This window comes from Hemicordylus capensis, chromosome 1 (genome assembly GCF_027244095.1).
Source record: "Hemicordylus capensis ecotype Gifberg chromosome 1, rHemCap1.1.pri, whole genome shotgun sequence".
Classification (NCBI taxonomy): Eukaryota; Metazoa; Chordata; class Lepidosauria; order Squamata; family Cordylidae; genus Hemicordylus; species Hemicordylus capensis.
Genome location: NC_069657.1, coordinates 120,826,647 through 120,847,233, shown reverse-complemented (window position 1 = coordinate 120,847,233; position 20,587 = coordinate 120,826,647).

Below are 20,587 nucleotides of genomic sequence, written 5' to 3'. Positions count from 1 at the left end.
GAGTTAAAAAAATTAAATTAAAAAAAAAATCACAACCCCCCAAATGGCCGGGGGCAGGGTGGATTTGGTCTAAGGTCCAACCAAACAGGGGTGGTTTGGCTCGATCCCAAACAGTCAAACTGAACAGGTTCGACTTTGAACCCGTTCAATGTTGAACCTGTTTGTACATCTCTAACGCTGATGACAACACTTTGATAGCTGAGAATGCGGATGATCTGCAAGCTCTAGTAATGAAAGTCAAGGAGCACAGTGAAAAAAATGGGACTACAACTAAATGTAAAGGAGACTAAACTTATGACAACAAGTGCAGCAACGAGCCTCAGAATTGACAATGAAGACATTGAAGTGGTGGATAGCTTCTGCCTTTTAGAATCAACCGTCAACAGTAAAGGATCTAGCAGTCAAGAAACACGCCGCAGACTAGCACTTGGTAGGGTTGCAATGAAGGCCTTGGAAAAGATATTTAGATGCTGTGACGTGTCTATACCCACAAAGATTAGAATCGTTTAGACAATGGTTTTCCCCCTGACACTCTATGGATGCGAAAGCTGGAATTTGAAGAAGCAATACAGAAAAAGTATTGATGCTTTGAACTTTTGTGCTGGAGAAGAGTTTTGAGGATACCATGGACAGCCAGTAAAACAAACAAATGGACCCTAGAACAAATCAATCCAGAATTTCACTCAAGGCAGAAATAACCAGGCTCAAACTATTATACTTTGGACACATTATGCGAAAACCCAGCTTTCTTGAGAAGTCCATAATACTGGGGAAAGGTGAAGGAAAGAGAAGAGGACAACCAGCAGCAAGGTGGATGGACTCAATCACGACAGCAATGAATGCACCACTGAGAGACCTTAAAGGCCAAGCTGAAGACAGATCATCCTGGAGAGAATCTAGCCATGTGGTCACTAAGAGTCAACAGTGACATGACAGCGCTTAATCAATCAATCAATCAATCAATCAATCAATCAATCAGCTGTGTTTAAATCCAAGTTAAGACTCATTGAGTTAATGATGAGTGACAATATAAAAAGTGGTTTAAAGCCTCCATGATCCTTCTTCAACAAGCTGAGAATTCTATGGAATTTGGCCTACATCACATCAACACAGGTGTATCTGCTGTCAAGAGATCTTATGTCAACACAGAGTCTGCCTATGATTGTTCCGCATGGATGTCTCATCTCTCTGCATCACATGGATGATGCGGTCTACACAAGGAATGAAATAATGTTTAAATCTCTCCCCCATGGAAACCCCTGGGACTTAAAAGTGCTAAAATTTGGGTGGATCATTTGCCTCGTTTCTTTGGATCATGCTTCTGTGGCCTGTGTGGCCTGGATTTGTATGTACCATATAGAACTGCAGCAGATTCGTTCTCCACACTCCCCAAAACCACAGTGCTAGCCTGTCCACAGTACTGTGCATTGGGCTCCTGGCATTCAGTTTTATCCAGGCTGTGAGATCATCTTTAAACAAGTTTCATGGCTGACACATTTAGATGTACAATATTATTCAGATGTAACATTTTTATGTATGTATTTCCACTAGAATAAATCCAAAAGCAATCCTCTGGATGCACAATGTTGCAGTGAGAACTGAGTTACAGAACATAAAATGTTCAGCTGCTATAAAGGCTCTGAAATGCTTTGAATAACCTGATGGACTTATTTGTGTGAGTTCAAAGATCGTATGATTGATGAAACTGATGAACATCTGCAACATCAAGATGCACAAATTAATAACCTTTTAAAATGAACATAAGCATAATATAAAACTAAAAATGGGAAAACGAGCCTGGCATATCATTGATTTTTACTGGAAAAATATTACGTATGTGGTCTATGTACACATTTTTCATCAGTATATAATTTTTATGGCTTAGAAATGTAGCAGTTATGTTTTCTACAATATTTGGTAAATGCTATTATAAATTGCAAAACTGTATGATTTGTTAGAAAATGACCCCTTCTAGAAAATAAAATTTAAGCTTGTCATAGACTTAACTAACAGTTGCCCACTCCCCCTGACTCTCCCATGAGGATATTGTCTATATCATTGATGGAATGCTAACATTTCCCATTAACTTCTGTAGCAACTTAGATTACAACATGATGCTTTCAGAGGAGGTTTAGCTGCAATTTTATTCCCGGAATCCTTAAGATCCCTATCTTAATAGCAGTAATATTACAAATATTTCTAGCTCAGGTGGACTGTGGCAGTTCTAGTTTCAGATCCTCTTAATGTTAATGTTAAGGGAAGGGAAGGGAATTCTATTAGGCTCTGTTTGCCTCTGCTCCACCCCCTCCAGGTGACTGCTATATAAGAACAGGTTGCACCAGGGGCATAAGTCTCTTGGCGAGAGCACAAGGACTCTCGTCCTTTTGGCTCTCAAAGCCTTGAGGTGAGCAGACTGAGCCTTGGAAGCAGAGAGGAGGGAAATGGAACATTCCTTGCTTTCAGCAAAGAGTTAGCAAGTGCAACAGAGCTCTTCTGCATGACTGAGGAGGTTGTGGGTCTGGTGGTATTGAAACAGAGGAGGTGGGGTGGTTGGGCTGGGGAGAGGTGTCTAGGAGAGCAGAAGCGTGGGATGGTCTGGCAGTTATTTCATGGTAGTGGGCAGAGGGAGATATGGCAGGGGTAGTTGGGCAGTCTGTTATGGGGAAAATGGTCCAGGCAACTGAGGCCGGTTCCTTTCTTTGGCTCTTTTCCCGATCCCACAAAGCCAGGGAGCTCTGGAAACAACTCTAGTATTAGGGTGCTGCTGTTGAATACCAGGTTGGTAAATGCTAAAACATCTTTCAGGATTGTGGATGAGCATGCTGAACTGGTATGTGTGATGAACACCTGGTTGGATGAGCTGGGTGGGGTTGGTCTCTCTCAGCTCTGCCCTCCAGGTTTTCTGATTCTGCAGCAGCTCCACCTTGAGGGTCAGGGAGGGGATGCTGTGATCATCTATCATGAGACCTTTCCCCTTTCTAGGTACCTGGTTAGGCAATCTCAGAATTTTGAAAGTTTGTCATTGAGGATGGGCCTCAGAGATAGGCTGCGAATTCTGTTGGTGTACCTACCACCCCTCTGCACTTCAGTCTCCTTACCTGAGCTGGCAGGGGTGGTTTTGGATTTCCACAAAATCAGAGGTGATTTTGGATTTCCCCAAGCTTATTGTCTTAGGGGACTTCAATGTCCACACTGAGGCCTCCCTTTTAGGAGCAGCTCAGGATTTCATGGCCTCCATGGTAACCATGGGCCTATCTCAATTGGTATCGGGCCCTATCCACATGGCAGGACATACTCTGGATCTGGTTTTTGCTGATCAGGGAATAAATTATCTGGAGGTGGGGGAGTTTGAGATAACTCACTTGACATGAATAGATCATCATCTGGTAGGATTTAGTTTGACAGCTCATTCTACCCTCTGGAGGGGTTGTGGACCAATTAGAATAAGAATATAAGAACATCCCAGCTGGATCAGGCCCAAGGCCTATTTAGTCCAGCATCCTGTTTCACACAGTGGCCCACCAGATGCTTCTGGGGAGCCCTCAGATATGCCCCCTCTGCTGCTGTTGCTCCCCTGCAACTGGTATCAAGAGGCATAGTTAATAACAGGAACACAGGAAGCTGCCTTATATCGAGTCAGACCCTCAGTCCACCTAGCTCAGAGTTGCCAACACTAGGAATGTGCACAGAACCGCTGCTAGGCGGTTCGAAGCCGGCGGGGGTGCCTCTTTAAGGGTGGGGGAGGGTGCACTCACCCCTCCCGCTGCTTTCCCCCCGCCAGTGCTGGTATTTTTAGTATCCCGTCGGGGTGGCAGCGTACCTCCCTGCTGCCCTGTTGCACTCCTCTTCTGGACATTATCGGAAGTTGTTGATGCGCCTGCATGCACACGCACACATCACACACACCTGCACACCCACACACCCACGCTGGCGCCCTCAGGCACATCAGCAACTTCCGGTAATGTCCGGAAAAGGAGCACAACAGGACGGCAGGGAGGTATGCTGCTGCCCCGACAGGATACTAAATATACCACCGCTGGCATCGGCGGGAGGGATGAGTGCACCCTTAAAGAGGTACCCCCTCTTTGAACTTCGAGCCGGTGCCACATTTGAACCGGTTCAGAGGCCTGTAAAAGGGCCTCAGAACCAGTTCATGCACATCCCTAGCCAACACTGACTGGTTGAGGCTCCCCAAGGTCCAGGCAGGAGTCTTTCCCAGTCCTACCTGGAGACGCTGCCAGGGATTGAACCTGGGACCCTCTGCATGTAAAGCAGATGCTCTTCCCCTGAGCCACGAGAATGGTCCACACCTGGAGGCTTATCGATCTGTTTGGTTTCCAGACAGCCCTCGGGGAGTTTCTAGTGTCCAGAGCTGGTGACTCTGTCAAGGCCCTGGTGAATCTCTGGAACATGGAGGCAGTTCAGGCTATTGACATGGTCATTCTTAAATGCCCTCTTGGCTTGGTGGAGCCCATTCTGCTCCTTGGGTTTCCTCAGAGCTTAGGGCAATGAAACAACTTGAACAACGGCTGGAATGATGCTGGAGGAAGAGTTGGGATGCATCTGACCAAACAGAGGCTGGAGCCCATTTTAGGCACTACTCTGTGGCAATCGGGGTGGCGAAGAAACACTTCTTCTGTGCCTCTGTTGCATCTGCTCAGTGATTCTGTTCTGTGTAGCAAAGGCATTGGGGGGAGGAACTATCTACAGCCTGTTGTGATCAGTTTGCATGTCACTTTGCAGATAAAGTTGCTTGCATCCATGCTGATTTGGACTCTAGGGTTTTGTCAGTTCCAGCAGTCGTGCCTTGGTTACCATTTGGTCCTATTGCGTTGGATTCTTTTCAGTTAGTGCAGCCTGAGGATATGGACAAGATCCTGGGCAGTTGTGGGCAACATCATGCTCTCTTGACCCTTGCCTTCATTGCTAATAAAATCTTCCAGGGAGGGTACAGACAGATGGTTGGAAGCTATAATCAATGCTTCATTAAGGGAGAGCAAGAAACCACCAAGCCTCAAGGAGGCGATGGTAAGACCTTTTCTTTTAAAGCCCTCCTTTGATCCCTCCAACCTGGATAACTATAGACCTGTTTCTAACCCCTTTTTTGGCAAGGTGATAGAGCGTGTGGTGGCGTCCCACCTGCAGAGGGTCTTGGATGATACAGATTATCTAGACCCTTTTCAATCTGGCTTCCACCCCGGATATGGGACTGAAACTGCCTTGGCTGCTCAAGTGGATGACCTACGATGGGAACTAGACAGGGGGAGTGAGTCACTCTTGGCTCTGCTGGACCTCTCAGTGGCATTCGATACCATTGACCATGGTATCCTTCTGGACCACCTCTTGAGTATGGGAATTGGAGGAACTGCTTTGGAGTGGCTCCGGTCCTTTCTGTGTGGGAGGGGGTGAGAGAAAGTGTCCAGAAGGTGGTGCTGGGGGATTGGGGGGCTATTGCTCAGCAACATGGCCGTTGACCTCTGGGGTCCCACAGGGTTCAGTTTTGTCCCTCATGCTGTTTAACATCTACATGAAACCATTGGGAGAGATCATCCAGGGACTTGGACTGAGTTGTCAGCAAAATGCAGATGATATCCAGCTCTATCTCCCCTTGTCACCTGATCCTAGGGAGGCAGTAGATGTCCTGAATTGGGGCTGGAGGCAGTGATGGGTTGCATGTCAGCTAATAAACTGAGAATAAATGAAGATGGAGGTGCTGTTGGTCAGTAGGAGAGCCAATCAGGATGAGGGGATTTGGCCAGTTCTGGATGGGGTTGCACTCCCCTTGAAAGAGAAGGTGAGCAGCTTGGGGGTGTTGCTGGACCAAACTCTGCTTTTGGAAGCTCAGGTGGAGGTAGTGGCCAGGTGTGCCAGCTATGACCCTTTCTCAAGAAGGCATATGTGGCCATAGTTACCCTTAGTCATGTCACAGCTGGATTACTATAACATTATGTAGGGCTGCCCTTGAAAAATATTCGGAAACTGCAGCTAACGCAAAATGCGGCAACTAGGATTTTATTCAGAGCTGTCCACTGGGATCATATTACACCCATTTTGAAAGAGCCACATGGGCTGCTGAATTGTTTCAGGGTCCAATTCAAGATGCTGTTTTTGACCTTTAAAGCCCTTAATGGTTTGGGCCTTGGATACCTGAGGGACCACCTGCTCCCAAGAGTTTCTGCCCGCTTGATGAGGTGATGACCTGGTGATGATCTGGACAAGGTCCAGATGATCTGGACCAGATGATCTGGAGGGGGCTCTGCTTTCTGCATGCCAACAATGAGAGAAGCTTGGCTGTCATGTATGCAGGATAGGGCCTTTTCAATTACTGCCCCAGACTTGGAATGGTCTCCCAGTAGACATCCGCTCCTCAGTTTCCATCACAGTTTTTAGAAAGCAAGTGAAATCTTAGCTTTTTATTCAGGATTTTATATTAATGTTGTTTTTGGTGCTGCTGCTCTGTATTTTATGGTCCTATTGTGTATGTTTTTTAAACTTTGAATTAGATTTGTATTTTTATATTTCAATTTAATATTTTAATTTTGTGATAGTCTTATATTGTTTTAAAAGTTTTGTAAACTGCCTTGAGATTGTTTTAATGAAAGGCAGTATAAAAATTAAACTATCAAACAAACAAGTAAATAAATCTGACTGAGATCCACAAATTGTCCCACATCTCACCGCTAGTGACCAAATCAGGGGTGGCTCTTTCATAAGGCCAGGTGAGGTGATTGCCCCAGGTGGTGAGTGCACTATAGCGTGGTAAGTGTGGGCACTTCACTCCATCACAGGCATCACACACCTGCCTGAGGCTGATGACCTTGCCTCACCTATGCTGCTGCCACCCCTGATTATGGACTTTTCTTGACATTCTACTACCCTGACTATAGACCCACGCTCTACCTCCCTTGTTGACCAGAAATCACCTTCTTCCCTTCGCTGCATAGATCCCATAGTGGTGGCAGCTAGCCTTTTGTTGCCTCTGTGATTCTGTGAGTGCAAAGACCAGCACTGAACTGCCATTCTTGTGCTCCCTTCCTCCAGCACTGGTGCTGGATGCTTGCATCCCTGCAGTGTGGAACATGCATCCCTCTTTGGTGTGGTTTGGAAAGACAGCCGCTCCTTCAGTGGCTGGCCACTCGTTGCTGCTGCCTCACCGCAGCAATGTTGGAGTGAAACATTTGTGCTGAACCCTCCCCACTCCCTCCACCGCACCAACAAGTTCTGTTTTGTAGGAGAGGCGAATAAGAATGAGAGCACAGCATTAGTGTTCAGCTCAGCAGCTCAGTAGCAATGTGAAGCCAGCCATTGAAGGAGCTGCCACCAAAGAGAAATGCATACTGCACACTGTTAATGGTGTGCCCCAGGAGGCTATTGATGAGGGGAGGAAGATGGCGTCTGGGCGAGGGAATGGGTCAGTGAGGAAGGCAGAAGTGGAGTCAGTGAGGGGTCAGCATCAGCTCCCTGCCTAGGAGGGTTGGTCAGTGGGGTATAGCTGATGCATTGCTGTTTGCCTGAAGCAGCAACTGGCAGGAAGCTAGCGCTGCCCCCAATCCAACTATTACCATCACCAAGTACCTCTTATCTCTCGCAGTTCCCTATAGCCTGGATATTAATTCTACATTGCTCCTGTGTACTGGGGCACACTGACGTTTCTCCCACTTTAACTCTTTCCTCCTGAATTGACACCATTCATTTGCTCAGTTATTGCCAGCAATGGCAGATCACTGCATAGGCAGTGTAGGCAACTGCCTATGGCGGCAAATCTTGTGGAGCGACATCTTGGGAACTTAATTCTTTTTTAAAAAAACCTTTAAAAATGCCACTGTGTAGTGGTGGAAGCTCTGCCCGCCTCCCAAACCATTACAAGAGGTGAGGTCAGGTACTGGAGGTAGGCAGTAGAGATGGTGAATGAAGAGGTCCTCGCTCAAGCCCGGCTAACTCGCAAATTTATTTATTTTATTTATTTATTTTTACATTTCTATACCGCCTTTCGTTAAAAGAAAACCCCAAGGCAGTTTACAAAAACTAAAACATACAATAAAAAGCAATAAAAACATCAAGCTAAAAACATCAAGCTAAAAACATATAAAACAGAGATAAAAACAATACAACAGATAAAAACACACAGAAGCAGCAGTAAAAACGATTATGTAAAAGCCTGGGTAAAAAGCCAAGTCTTTAAAAGCTTTCTAAAAGCTGTGATGGAGTCTGAGGAATGAATGGCCACTGGGAGAGCATTCCAGAGTCTGGGGGCAGCAACAGAGAAGGCCCTGTCCCGAGTGCAGGACAGCCGGGCCTCCCTCATTGTCAGCACCCGGAGCAGGGCCCCCTCAGATGTCCTCGTCAAGCGGGCAGCAACCCTTGGGAGCAGGCGGTCCCTCAAATACCCCGGGCCCAAACCGTTTAGGGCTTTAAAGGTCAAAACCAGCACCTTGAATTGGACCCGGAAACGAACCGGCAGCCAGTGCAGCTCTTTCAAATTGGGGGTGATATGGTCCCAACGGGCAGCTCTGGATAAAACCCTCGCTGCTGCATTTTGCACCAGCTGCAGTTTCCGGATATTCTTCAAGGGCAGCCCCACATAGAGCGCGTTACAGTAATCCAGCCGTGACGTGACTAAGGCGTGGGTAACCGTGGCCAGATCTGCCTTCTTGAGAAAGAGACGCAGCTGGCACACCAGCCGAAGCCGTGCAAAGGCACCCCTGGCCACCGCCTCCACCTGAGCTTCCAAAAGCAGAGCCGGGTCCAGTAGTACCCCCAAGCTGCATACTTGCTCCTTCAAGGGGAGTGCAACCCCATCCAGAAGCAGTAAAATCTCCTCATCCCAATTGGCTCTCCTACTGACCAACAGTACCTCCGTCTTATCCGGATTCAATTTCAATTTGTTAGCCCACATCCAACCCATCACGGCCTACAGCCCCCGATTCAGGACATCCACTGCCTCCCTAGGATCAGATGACAAGGAGAGATAGAGCTGAGTGTCATCCGCATATTGCTGACAACTCAGTCCAAGTCCCCGGATGACCTCTCCCAGCGGCTTCATGTACATGTTAAACAGCATGGGGGACAAGACTGATCCCTGCGGGACCCCACAGGCCAACAGCCACGGGGCCGAGCAGTAGTCCCCCAGCACCACCTTCTGGACCCTCCCCCCAAGAAAGGACCGGAACCACTGCAATGCAGTGCCTCCGATTCCCATACTCGAGATGCAGCCCAGAAGGATACCATGGTCGATGGTATCGAACGCCGCCGAGAGGTCCAGCAGAACAAACAGGGACGCACTCCCCCTGTCTAGTTCCCAGCATAGGTCATCCACTAGAGCGACCAAGGCAGTCTCAGTCCCATACCCGGGGTGGAAGACAGATTGAAAAGGGTCCAGATAATCCGTATCATTCAAGACCCTCTGCAGTTGGGACGCCACCACACGCTCCATCACCTTGCCCAGAAAGGGAAGGTTAGACACAGGTCTATAGTTATCCAGGTTGGAGGGATCAAGGAAGGGCTTTTTTAATAGTGGTCTTACCACCGCCTCCTTGAGGCACGATGGCATACTGCCATCCTGACACAGAGCGGGCGGTTTGGGGCATCTGTGCACACTTATTAAAGGTTTAAAAAAATTAAGTTTCCCTCCCCCACAAGCCCTCTTACTCTTGTCCCTGGGGTGGCAAATCTGTGGCTGCCTATGGGCAGCAAAAAGATTAATCCACCCCTGGTTGTCAGATATATCAGCTCTGGTCCTCTTGTCTTTTAAAAGTTTTGATTGGTAGTAATTTTTCTGATCTGCAATGCAACTGTTGCACCATCCTGTCCCATGTGTGTCGACAAAGTGCTGTTGATACATCTGGCTGGAGGAATGTGGGATGTGAATGCTACACTTACAAAAAAATGTAACCTAGCAATGGGGAAAAATAATTAAAGAGTAATTTAAGGAAGGGATATTTTGAACATGGTAGCTGAACTCAGTTCAGGGATGTAGTGAACAGAGAAAGGGAGGAGGAAGGGAGGGCAGAAGTGGGCAGAAGCAGCGTTGCTGAAATCAAGATACATGATATCCACACAGCATTCCCATGATCTACTAAACTAGATCAAAAAGGATATGAGATTTCTCAGGCACAACATGTTGTTGACAAACCCGTGCTGGCTCCTCCCAATCACAACATTGTTTTCTAGGAGCCCACAGACAGACTGCTTATTCTAGGATCTTGCCAGGGAAGGTAAGAACAGTTCAGTGTTTACATGGGAATAATAGCACTCAGATATCTTGCAGAGACAAACCTTTTTGGTACAGAAGTGCCACTTAACCCTACACCTTCTTCTTCTTCTTCTTCTTCTTCTTCTTCTTCTTCTTATTATTATTATTATTATTACTACTACTACTACTACTACTACTACTAGTACTACTTGTTTACACAATCAGACAGGTGTTATTGACGGGTTTGTTTTATTCAGACATCGAGTCCTTCCCAAGGACCTGGGATGGCTGAATTTTAAAGTCAGTTGTTATAGATATCATCGCAGAATATAGGCTGTTCCCAGTAAAGCTGCTTTTTGTAATTGGCTGATGGTGATTTCTGTGGTCCCTATGGTGTTGAGGTGCTCTTCAAGGTCTTTTGGAACTGCACCCAGGGTGCCAATTACCACTGGGATTTGTAGATCTTTGTATCTGGTGATTTTTTCTATTTCTTTTTCTTTTATTCTGCTATCCCCTGGTATTGCTATGTCGATTATTTTCACTTGTTTTTCTTTCTTCTCGACTACAGTTATATCTGGTGTATTGTGTGGCAGATGTTTGTCTGTTTGTAGTCGGAAGTCCCATAATATTTTTACATCTTCATTTTCAACCACTTTTTCAATTTTATGGTCCCACCAATTTTTGGCTACAGGTAGCTTGTATTTTTTGCAGATGTTCCAGTGTATCATCCCTGCTACCTTGTCATGCCTTTGTTTGTAGTCAGTCTGTGCGATCTTTTTACAACAGCTGATTAGGTGGTCCACGGTTTCATCTGCTTCTTTACAAAGGCGGCACTTGCTGTTTGTGGTTGATTTTTCGACTTTTGCTCTTATTGCATTTGTTCTTAGTGCCTGTTCTTGTGCAGCCAGTATTAAACCCTCAGTTTCTTTCTTCAAGTTGCCATTCTTAAGCCATTGCCAGGTCTTGGTGATGTCTGATTTTCCACTTATATTGTGCAAATATTGACCATGCAGGGGCTTATTTCTCCATTTTTCTGCTCGGTTCTTGACTTGTTCTTTCTTGTAGGCCTGCTTTGTTTCATTGGTGTTGAATAGTTTCTCGTTCTTGACCATTTGAAGTGCATCTTCTCCACTGTCCTTTATATATTCTTCAAGGCCTCTTTTCTCCTCCTCTACTGTTTGATGGACTTGCAGCATTCCTCTTCCACCTGAGCTGCGAGGGAGGTGGAGCCTATCTACCTCACTGCGGGGGTGCAGAGAATGATTGATGGTCATGATTTTCCTCGTCTTACGATCTAGCGTCTCTAGCTGCCTGGGTCCAGTCTATTATTCCTGCAGTGTATCTGATAACAGGTATAGCCCAGGTGTTTATGGCTTGTATGATGTTCCTGCCATTGAGTTTGGACTTGAGGATTTTTCTAACTCTCCTGATGTATTCACTTCCAATTTTTCTTTTACCTTCAGTGTGTGCAATGTTATCAGCCTGGAGAATGCCCAAGTATTTGTAAGGTTCTTTCTCTTCCAGGTTCTTGATCTTGCTTCCATTGGACAGTTCTATTCCTTCTGTTTTTGTTATTTTTCCTCTTTTCATTATTAATGCAGCACACTTGTCTAGTCCAAACTCCATTGCTATATCGCTACTGAATATACGGACAGTGTTTAGCAGTGATTCGATTTCTGACTGGGACTTTCCATACAACTTCAGATCATCCATGTACAGCAGATGGTTGATTTTACTTGATGTTTTAGATGTTTGGTATCCGAGGCCTGTTTTGTTTAGTATTTGTGAAAGTGGGGTCATGGAGATTACAAACAACAGAGGGGATAGTGAGTCCCCTTGAAAAATGCCTCTTCTAATGCTAACCTGTCCAAGTGCCTCGCCATTGATTGTTAACTGTGTACTCCACATGCTCATTGCTTTTTAAATAAATATCTGAATGTTTTTGCTGACAGCAGTTGTTTCTAAACATTTTAGTATCCATGTGTGAGGCAATGAATTGAAGGCTTTCTTGTAGTCAATCCATGCAACACTTAGATTTGTTTTTCTTCTCTTGCAGTTTTCTAAAATCATTTTGTCAATCAGCAGCTGGTCTTTTGTGCCTCTGGTGTTCGGGCAATTTCCTTTATGTTCAACTGGAAGCTGTTTGTTAGTTAATAAGTGTTGCATCACTTCATCTGCTACTATTCCAGTTAATAATTTGAACATGGTTGGCAGGCAGGTTATCGGTCTATAATTACTTGGAACTGCACCTTTTGCTCGGTCTTTCATGATGAGATGAGTTTTCCCAGTTGTTAGCCATTGTTCAATATCACCGCCTTTCATAATGTGATTGAACTGTTTTGATAGTTGTTTATGAAGGCTTGTTAGGTGTTAAAGCCAAAAGCCACGCAGTTCATTGTCGCCTGGAGCAGTCCAATTTTTAATTTCCTTTGCTCTTTCACTTATTAATTCTGGTGTTATTATTAGATCTTGCATTTGTTGGTTACATTTTTTGACCTCTTTCATCCAGCCTGCTTTTTTATTATAATCTATTGGATTGTCCCATAATTCCTGCCAGAATTGCACTGTTTCTTCTTTATTTGGTGTTTCTACATTTCTTGCAGTTTCTCCTTCTGTGCTTTGGTAGAAACGTCTCTGATTCGACTGGAATTGGAGATTCTGCCTGTGTTGTGTAATTCTGGCTTCATATCTGCTAATCTTCTTTGACACTGCTGTTATTTGCTGCTTTATTATTTCCAGGACTTCTCTAATTTTCCTTGAATCTAGGTGGTATTTTTGGATCAGATAATGTTTGGTGTTTTCATTCTTCAGCTTCTTGTCTTTCATATCTTTCAATTTACTAGCATCTGATCTAAGCCTGGTGATTTTATTTTCTAATCTAATCATCCATTTAGGTGATGTACTGCTTTCTTTTTTGCCAGCTCCATTGACCTTATATCCGAGCTCTTGTGTTGTTATTGTTGCTGCACTGTACATTAGTTGGTTTGTTTCTTGCAAATTATTGGTTGTTATTTCTGCAAGTGCAGCATTGACATCTTTTAATGCCTGAGCAAGTTGGTTTTTGGCAACTGTTTTTAGAGCTGGAAGTCAAACCCTGGTGGTTGTTTGGTTCATGTGCTCAGTTATTTTTTGCTTTAGTTCTTGTTGCTTTTCTGTTCAACAGCATTTGGGTTTTTGAGGTGAAGGCAAAGGGGAGGTTGCCTGGTTTTGATTTTGAAACAGTTCAGCAACAGTGGCATCCTCTATTTCCAACACCTCCTCCTCCACCTGCGCCTGAGCAACTTCTTCAGTTGGTGATAATTCTTCAACCATATCTTGAGCCTGTGTTGCTCTTTGCAATTCTTCCAGCTCAACTCCTGTGAATACTTTATTTCTTATTATGAATCTTCTCTGGTCTGCTAGCCTTTGTTCTGTTATTTCTGTGTCTGGATGCTTCTCTTTCCAAATTTGGTACATTCTTTTTAAATAACCTCTTCTAGTTGGACTAGACTTGTAATAGCGGATCATTATTTCCTTGTTGGCATTTTTCGTATATATTTTTTCGGTTAAGCAACGTTTCTTCCAGTAACTTTGCTGTCTCCAGCCCTGGTTGCTCAACTGAAGATCCTGAGTCCTGTTGCCCACTTGCCACCAGATGTCCAGGGACTATAGCATCTGGCGCGGTCCTTGTTGACCCGGGCGACGACCGATCCGGTATAGATTTATTAAAGTTATGTCTCACCATATTGTTGATGGGAGAGGCACTCTTTATCTGGCTCCTCTGGTGAGACCTGTCCAGTATGGTTGGACCTCTTTCATAGCTCTCACCTTCATCAGAGCACACAAGCCCCACAACCACGCCAAGGTATTGCCTCACTGGGAGTTGTTGTTGTTGTCATCATCATCATCATCATCATCATCATTATTAGTTTAGCTTAGTTTATTATTATTAAAGCAACCACTACTGAGATTCAGACAGAGACTGTTTTTGACCCAGGTCAAGTTTTTTCTGTTATAAGTCCATCCTCCAGTAAATGATCCCCTTGCCTTTCTCTTACTGTTTAATAATAAACTTTCTTTTTTAGAAGAAGTGAATAGGATTTGCTTCTGAGTGAACATGCTTAGGATCTCACCTTAAGGCTGCAATAGTAGGTCAATAATGACTTCCCACCTTGCTGGCTTGCACACCTTGGTGTAGGTTGTGGCATTACTATGGGGAAGATGCGTGGAAGCACAGTTTTAATTCTGCTTCTATTTAGCTGATTGGTGCAGAGCAATGTTTCAGTAGTGCTAAAGGGCTGTAGAGTAGAAGGAATACCGGACTTCTTTACGAGGCTGTTGTAAGAATGACTGACAAATACATCAGAAAATGAGTGTGGGCAGTGAATAACTGTGAATCTGCATTTGTACATGAGAGAACTGATACTGTGTCATGGCCATAAAAAATGAAAAATAAATATGTTTTATTGATTTGTTTAAAATATTTATACTCTGCCTCTGCAGTACATTACTGCTTGGGGCGGCTCACAACATTAATAAAATAGATACAATGGAAAATAAGACCACTAAAGTTGAACCAATTAAGTTAATAAGTTAAAAGACCAGGCTAAAACCACAATTAAAATTACAAGGTTTCAAATTTAATGTTAAAGCGAAAAACGGAGAAGTATAAGAACTAAAAAAAACCCCTACCAGATATGAGCAGCAGATGAAACATTAAAAAGCCTCTTTAAAAAGATGTGTTTTAAATTGTTTTTTAAAAACACCGAGGGAGCGAGCATGGCGAAGGTGTTCAGGGAGGTCTTTCTAAAGCAAAGGGGCCACAACTGAAAAGTCCATCTCTAGTCCCTTCCAACTGGATCTCTATTAGTGGTGGGACTATGAGCAAGGCCTGAGATCCTGAGTGGAGGGCACTGGCAGGGCCCTCCACTCATATGGGTGAATGTGGTCCAAAAGGTACCCCAGCCCCAGGCTGTGTAGAGCTTTAAAGGTCAAGACCAGCACCTTGAATCTAGTCCAGAAGTGGACCAGTAACCAATGAAGGTTATTTTCATGTGGACCATACAATAGGTACTGGAAGTAGCATAAGCATATAACTGGAAAAATGAAGGCCAGTATCCAAAATTATAGCTTGATTCTCTCTTCATAGATGACAGTGGCTGGCATGATGCACAGAGTACCGGCAACTGTGCCAACTGTGCCAGGGCTGCTGCGGAGTCGTAAGGCAGCCCCAACCCTGTTGAGAATGAGCGGTTGTGCATGCAGTACTCCCACAGTTATCTCCCCACACTGCAATAGGAATAATTGCAATAGTGCTGCTTGTGTGATTGATCATTCTCAACAGCATTGGGGTGGCCTAATGAGTCTGCAGAAACATTGCCGATACGCTGCACATCATATCGGCCAGTTGTATTGCTCCTTTGATTTGTTGTATCCAGTTTGCTACCTGCAAAATGATACTAGAACAGTAACTCTGTAAGGTAGTATTCAATTGGCTATAAAACTGGCTCATGAATGTGATCGATAGCCACATGAAGAACAGCTGGATTCTGGACAGTTGCAGTTCTTGGCAAGTTGCAGGCCTGTTGTTTGGTGGACCAACTTGTGCAACACATTCTTATTCACATGAAGTCATTCCAATTCCATCATTGCAAAATATTACTTTGGGAAGGAAAATATTCCCCCCCACTTTTCCCCCTGTCCATCCAAACACTCTAGAACAAACTTTCAATGACTATTTTACTTTTCAAGTAAAGTTTTTTTTAATTTTAAAAGAACAATTTTAATTATATTGCTTTTGCAGCTAGTAACTGTCATGAAGCCATTGTTTGTAAAATTTCAATCTCTCCCCCACTGCTCCATACTCCACACTTTCTATTTTCATGACATGATTTATTGTTAAGCAACACATTCTCCACCACAGAAAAAGAAGAGCGAGGGGGGGAAAAACACCCAAACTCCAGTGGCTGTATTCAAAAAATGTAATGCTTCTTATCACAAATAATTTAAAAAATGCAAGCACCCCAATTTGCAGCTAGGAGGCCCACTTGAGGGATCAGTTAAAATTTACTCCTTTATACACATGCCAACTCTGACTTCAAAAAGACTTTATTCCCAAGGATAAACAACCCAATATTTGTGTAATATAATTAAGTGAAGGCATCTTTTAAATGTCATACCAGCTTGTGCCATGCTTTAAATTGTTATGCATCAACAGAATTTAACGAGATGGCCAAGGATCCTGCTTCCTGCGTGAATGTGATAAGCCACAAATACTGTATAGCTCTTTAATAGATTGCCAAAATAAAGCATTTTGTATGCAAATTATTCATGGAGTAGCAGAGCTAATACAGTGCCAAAATTACGCCCACTGGTCCCCTGCAATTAGCAGTTAAGTTGAAGTATCTTCAAACTGCAGAATTTCTTTCAGTGTCTCCCAATACTTAAACATCTTTTCATTTATGGAAATGCGAAAATGGAGCTTTCATTTTCTTGTTAAGGTTTTGGATGCTTGAGCTTTACAGCAGAGAGGTAGCAGTTGGCATCTAATCTGAACAATTGCACAGAGGCTCTGTCTGAATTAAATACAACAGCTTGGAAACTTGCAAGTTGGTGGGGAGGTGGGGGAGACCAAGTTTAAAAAATGAAGTGTGTGTGTGTATCGATATATCTTTTGGGTGACAGAGAATAAAGCAAATAAATCAAAACAATTGGATCCCATTTCTTAAAAAGTTGTCAGCCTCTTACACACACACACCACCTAAGATGTACCTATGTGCTGGTAATTATTTAAGAAGCAAAATCTCTTTTTTTGTATAGACCATATTGTTTCACACATCTAATCAAACATTTTATCACAAACAGTGGCCAGTCAGATGCCTGCAAGAAGCTCACAAGCCTAGCAAGATGGAGATAACCAACCCCTTTTGCACACCTCCTGCATCAGGTAAAGCTAAACTGCCTCTGAATATGGAGGCTGCATTTTGTTGCTATGACAGACAGCTGTTTGTATAGACCTGTCATTCCAGAATGTGTCTTTTTTATAGTTCATCACCACCTCTTGTGGGAATGAATTCCATCTGTTAATATGCCATGGCCAAATTCCAGAATCTTCCAGTAATGTAACCTACACATTTGGTTGGCATGGTAGCTCTCCAAGGGCTGGTTTGGACAATTCTTGACTGAACAGCACAAGCACACACTATCAGGACTTGTGTGCAACTTAAGTGCCCACATCCTTTTCCCGCTTCTGGTATGGTGGGGAACCTTTCCCTAGTTGCATGAGGGTGAGAGAGCAGTTCATCCAAACTAATACATATATTATCTGTAGAGAGACAGTTTGGATGAACTGTCCCCCATGCAGTTAGTGAAAGGCACCCCAATTTGCTGGAAGGTGAAAAGGAATATACGTGCATGGTACACATACGTTCTAATCCCACCTGCTTGGGACAGTTGGGCAAGGAGTTTCTCAGCTTTCCTGCTTCTATCTTTTTTAAATGGTTGGGGTTTTTTGGGGTGGTTTTTTTTGGTATTTTATGGTTTTTACTGTTTAACTGATTTTAAGGTTTTAAATATGATGCTTATGATATTTTATTGTATTTTAACTTTTGTAAACCACCTTGGGATGCCTTATGAAAAACGGCATAGAAATGGAACAGTAAATAAACAAACAAACAAATGAATAAACAAACAAACAAAAGTCAAGTAAGCATCATCCAAACCAGCTGCAAAAGTATGCTGTTGAAATCAACTAATACCCCGTGTTTTCTGTCTTGAGGAATTTGTCTTTAAAGTTAAACAACAGAGAGTACCCAATGGCCACAAAATCTGCCACAGAGGAAATTCCTGCACATTATCATGAATTTCTGTTAAAATCCTTGTGTTTTTTCCTTAACATTCACAGAAGGGTGGGGAGCTGTTCACTGTCTCCCCTCAAATGTCTAAAATCATCTGTAAAACAAAGTTGTTCACAGACTTATGGATGCATACTTTGAAAAGCATAAAAGTCGAGTGCCTGAAATTACTAAGCATTCTGTGCTTTAAATTTGGGGACAGAGCGAGGTAGTGTCATTTGTAATACTGAGCTAAAATTAGGTCTCATAAAGGGGCTATACAGGCAGGTAGGTGAGTACTGTAGACCCTGTTCATTTTCAGTAGTGTTAATGCTGACTATATTTTTCATTTACAATCTAATCATCAAAAGAGTATATTACATGTCAAGGGGCTGTGACAGTGATTTAAGGAGACTATGTCAAACTGCTTGGACCTAAATGGCCTTCCTAAACTAACCTGGAGGATTTACTACCAACTAAACAAAAAATCTAATTCTGATCACAACTATTTTATAAAATTTTGTGGAATGCCATAAACAACTGTGTACACTCCAGTGAACTCCAAAAGTTGTAATAACAGTCTTCAGATTTGTATTACATTTTTTTACTCCCAGCTTTCCCAGTTTGATTTTCATGCAATAAGACATCTAGGCCTACTGCAGATTTAGTAATCCTCTTGATATTATTTCCAAAAGCCACAACTGCATGATTGATGGATTCATACGGCTTTTCATGCATATGGTGCTTTATCAGGTATCAGCCCCAAGGAGCTTACAGTCTAGACATTGACACAAGGTGCACACCAGAGGAAGGGAAGATAATTTGAGGCAGGGAAAACAGGGGAAGACTGTTTGCGTTACATGTATTTTTGTTTTGTGATTGTTTATGTTACACATATTTAAACTTGGTTACAATAGGGAATAGCTATTCAAGTGTTGTGTCAATGGCTAAATTGTAGTTTCTGAAATTTTACAGCTAATTCATGTGATATTTCCCTTACATTATTATATAGAGACTTGTTGGTGGGGGGCACATACATGTCTAACCATGCATAAATGTGTTGTTGCCAATTGCAGCTTCCCATGTCCACAATAATAATTTTAAAAATCCCAGCCCCAATAAAGCCCCTGTGTGCATCTACAGTATATTCTGTTGAAGTTGATGGGATAAATGAATCGCAACCAATTTAAATCCTATTAGTTTCAGTGGGATTTAAGAGAGATGAATGCCCTCTGAACTGAGGCCTATGTACACAGACTTCAAATGTGACAATGTACATGTTTTATTTCCGTGCCCATGACTGGAACTATCCAATGTGAAACCGCTCTTACTGGAGGGGTATAATCCATGTTTGGAGTCTGATTGCTATATTTGAGGGACAGCAGCAAATAATATTCTCTGATATGACTTTGGCTAGTGACTGCAGGGACAAGATGCATGTGGAGATTCTCTCGTCAGTTCTAGCTTAGTTTGCTTGCTTGAGTCATTTGGATCTGTTTGTTCAACAGTCATCACACTTGCAAGCAAAGTGCTTGTAATGCATACAATTTGCTTAAGGTAACCCATGGCCTGGATTGCAAAGGGCCTCTAAGAGGTGGATGGTGCTGTGTTTGGGGAAAGATCAACTAGATGAACTTTGTTGTTCAAAATATGTTTTTCGGAATACAGCAAAAAAATTAATCAAATCAAAAACTATAAAGCACTCTCCACCAACCACACGAGAACTGTAGAGCATAGAGTTTAATGGAGTACCCCCTTCCCTACCTCTTTCTTCCTTGCTTCCTGCCTCTGAAGCACACTGGTGCACCAGCCATTACTTTCACTAGGAGATTACTGAGATTTCCTTTAAAAGAGATTCCCACAACTGCCTGTGCATGCACAAAGCCCAACTGGCGAGAAGCAGGCAAGGAAAAGGCTTTCTTGAGCATACAGCTGCACCCGTGTGGGGATGAATAATGACAGAGACACTCATGCAACACAATCCCATGCTTGCCTAGCTGGAAGTAAATCCTACTGAGTTCAGTAGGATTGACACTCTATATGATGTGCATCTAGGACTGTAGTAAAAGTAAAAAAGAATATATACCATTCTACTGCATCAGAACAGGATTCTTCTCTGCAAAATCTACCCACAATGGCTGCAATACATTTGCTTTGGTCCAGATCTCTTAAAATCTGTTTCAGTATCACCTAGATATTTATGAATTAAAAGTAGAAATGAGTGGCCATTGTAGGTGCCATGGCAGAAGATGACAGCTTGCAGAAGATTGAATATCTTTAATAAACAAATGCCCAATCAAACAAGATGTATTGCCTGTTGCAAGAAAAGGTAGGCCAGCAAGTATTGTGGCATGGAGTTAAATTTCCTCCTGATGATAATGATAATGATAATGATGATGATGATAATAATAATAATTATTGTTGTTGTTACTGGGAACAGCCTATATTCTGCGATGATATCTATAACAGCAGCAACATTGACAATAAAATTCAGCCATCCAAGGTCCTTGGGAAGGACTCGATGTCTGGATAAAACAAACCAGTCAATAACACCTGTCTGACTGAGTAAATAAATAAATACATA